A 3984-nucleotide genomic window follows, 5' to 3' on the forward strand; every position below is an offset into this window, starting at 1 on the left:
GGGAAAAATAAATAAGTAGAAAGTGTATTTTTGATTTGAACATAGCAGAGTAAATCTGGAACTTCCTCTCCTCAAATCTCATCTCTTCCCAAGACAAACAAAACAAGAATAAAAATATAGATTCTATCTTCAAAGAAATTGGTAAATATCCAAAACTTTTAATGCACAAATTAGATCAGAGACCTTCAAGATTAGTGGACATAAAATAGGAGAGTGGCAGAAAGAATAAAATCCATGACCATAGGAAAGTCTAGACAAGTACAATTCTCCATAGAAAAAGGGCACTCACTAGGGAATAAACCCAAAAGCCCTTCTTTGCAATAATGGGAGTAGGGTGCATAGTATGGCATCATTACCTCTGTGATCCTGAGTTGGATTCAAGAAGCAGGGGAGAGGTAAATGACAAATCTCACAGGCAAGCTATATTTGCAGGCTGTAGACAAAACATAAAGCTGGGGTGAGAGATAAAGAAAACAGTGCCTGTTACCTATCTACATTGATTACAGACAGGGAAATGCTAAAGTAACTCCCCCCTATTATGTGCCAGAAGACATAATAGTTATACAAATGAATGCTCTCAATCTGGTATTGAGACATACAGCCAAAAGTGCAGGATTTCAGGCAGAAATAAGATAATAGCTAGTGGATTTTATTGACTTTTATAATAGACTTAATTTGACAGAAAAGTAAGGCTCTAAGAGACTTTAATATAATTAATTATTCAAGAGGTAGAACTGATATGCTCACCTTTTCTAAGTGCCCATGAAACATTCACCCTCCCCAAAAAGCATACGTAAACTAAAAATTCAACAAATTCTAAAAGAAAAAATAATTCATACAATAATATTTAATCACAATCCAATTTAAAGAAAAATGATTTTTACAAATAAATCCTAATATTTTAAAAAATTGTTAAGAAACAGGTGGACCAAAGAGGGAAACAAAACTAACAATAAATAATATCTGTGGGAGGAAAAGGGGAGATAGTGAAATCAACACACACCAGAATAAAGGGTTATCACTAAATCAATGTTCAGAAGAAAATTTATAACCTTAAATAAATATATTAAAAAACAAAAAGAAAGAACATTGTGTAAATAACCATATCAAGAAATTAGAAAAACTATAAGAAATGGGAGAGGTTGATAAAAGGGTGCAAACTTTTAGTTAAAAGAAGAATGAAGTTCAAGGATCTAATGTATATGATGGTGACTATGGTTAATAATATGGTTAATAATATTGCATTGCATCATTAAAATTTCCTAAGAGAATTTCAGTGTTCTCACCAAAAGAAAAGTAACTATACGAGGTGATGGATGTGCTAATCCAATTGTAGGGATCCTTTCACAATGTAATCATCATGCATGTTCACTTCAAACATATTACAATTTTATTGTCAGTTACATTTCAAAAAAGCTGAGAAAAAAAGTTAAAATAAAATAACATTTTATAAGCTCTAAAAAAAATGACAAGTCCAGGAATAGACCTAAGGTAATGTAGGAATTTAATACATGATGTAAGTGGCATCTTAAATAAATGGGAAAATGTATTATGCAATAAATTCTATGAATAGAAGCAATAACATAGCTGGTGTGGCTCAGAGATTGAGCATCAGCCTCTGAATCAGGAGATCAGCGTTCGATTCCCCGTCAGTGCACATGCCTGGGTTGCTGGCTAGATCCCCAATGTGGGACATACAGGAGGCGGCCAGACAGTGATTCCCTTGCATCGTTGATGTTTCTATCTCTCTCTCCATCTCCCTTCCTCTCCGAAGTCAATAAAAATCTTTTCTTTAAAGGGAAATTTGGCAATATTTTTCAAAATTACAAAAGTGTTTTTCCTTTTACCCAGAAATTCCACTTCTGAGAATTTATCCAACAGATATATGGGCACATGAGAAAAGTGCCATATGTGTGAGGCTGTTCGTTGCAGCACTGTTTGTAATAGCAAATCATTGAAATAACCTATCTGTTCATTATTAGAGGACTGGCTAAACTCATAACGGTATATCCTTACAAAGGAATACTATGCAGCTGTAGAAAACAGCTCTGTCTGTGCTAATTTGAAAGATACCAAACTATATTATTAAACGTAAAATACAACTTGTAGAATGAATACTGTATGCTTTGGTTTACATTGAAAAGGAGGAAAAGAACACACACATGCACACTGATATAGTATAGTATAGTATAGTGTGATATAATACAATATAATATGAATTTTTATTTGTAAATATATATTCAGAAGAATACTCGAGACACTGGAAGTACTGGCATTCTCTTGGGAAGAAGATTGAGTAAGTGGGAGACAGAGTGATAGGATGAATGAGTAAACAATATATTAGAAAAACAAAAGAAAAGTAAATCCATTTAAATAAGCCAATAAACTGATATCTGGGCAAGTAAGTATAGGCAAGAAAAAAAATGGGTAAATGCAAGCAGTTACAAATAGAAAATATTACAGCCAGAGATACACAAGAAAAAATAAAATAAATTTTAAGAGAATTCTCCCTATAACTCTATATTACTTAAATAAAAAATTTAAGTAAATAGGCACAATTATAGAAAAATGTCAATTAAAATATATTTTAAATAGTCTTAAAATGCAAATTAAACAGAGAAAAAATATCAAAAAATAATTACTCTAGTAGCAATCTCTAGGCTCACAAAACTATTGAAAGAAATTTTGTTTAAACTTTAATGAATAAAATATCCTCATGCTATATCAACTTCCCTGCAGCAGAAAAATATTAAGCACCCCAATACTGCAAAACCATACAACATAATATCATTTTAATATTAACACAAAAACACTCAACACTCACACTCTCACTCACAGAGAAACAAGACTTGAAGGAAAGACCAACATGTATCCGTGATTTGAGTAATAATACAGGTGATTTTTATTATCTTTCTTCTAATCTTCTCCACTTTCTGATGTGTCTACAATGAATATCATTTATTCTAATAATATTTTATAAAATACCACCTCCTGTGCGTGATGAAGACATGCCTATTAAGTGCCACATCACAATAAACTAACTGAACAAAAGAGAAACCAGAAACCACTTCCCCCTGTGATTTCCACTGCACAGGCTGCCCCTGATAATAATCATAGCTAACAGTTCCCAAGACACTGACTCTGGACTAGGCACTCTGTACAGGTCTAAGTGCGTTGCATGTATTAACTCATTTATTCCATTCCTATTACATGCATACCATTTTTAATCCCTGTTTAAGTCACATACGTCACATAAAGCAAGTGGCAGAGGCAGTTTTTAACCCATGTAGTCTGACTCCAGAGCCTGCCCTTAACCTTTACACATACCGCTGCTCTAAGAAAACCAAGGTATCTCAAGGATCATAAGGCCATGTCCCTCTCCTGCAATTCTCTCGAGATCTATTTCTGACTCATTCTTATGACTCAAAGACCCAGTCCCACAATCACTGTAGCTGTACCCTTTTAGATTCCAGTCTGCAGTAGCTGAAGTCCAAATGAGTGCCTTGGGTAGGCCACCGTCACAGTCAGCAGCTGCCCCTTAATTTCCCTTTTTGTTTTAACCCATGTCATCAGATTGCAAACTTTCTGACTTCCTCTATCCCCATCTTTGCTCATGCTATCTCCTCTATATAGAATGTCCTTGTTCCAACATCACATGCTCAAAGTTTTTAAAACTCAGCGCAAATGCTCCCTCCTCCAGAAATACCTCCCTGATCTGTGCCCATCTTAAAGTGATATTTACATCGTCAACATTCCCACTGCACTTTGCCTTCTATGTGGCACTCACCACTTCACCTTCTGGCCCAATCATGTTTCCACACGGTTGTTTTATGTGAAAGCTGGGACAGCAGGGTAAACGGCTTCACAGACCCATGAACGTGACACAGCTACAGGATTGGCTCCTTACACACAGGCTGTTGCTTGTTGGATGTGTCCTTACCCGTACGAACAGCATGTGCCTTGAGGGCAAGGATTGTAACTGCG

This window comes from Myotis lucifugus, unplaced genomic scaffold, assembly GCF_000147115.1.
Source record: "Myotis lucifugus unplaced genomic scaffold, Myoluc2.0 scaffold_1492, whole genome shotgun sequence".
Lineage (NCBI taxonomy): Eukaryota > Metazoa > Chordata > Mammalia > Chiroptera > Vespertilionidae > Myotis > Myotis lucifugus.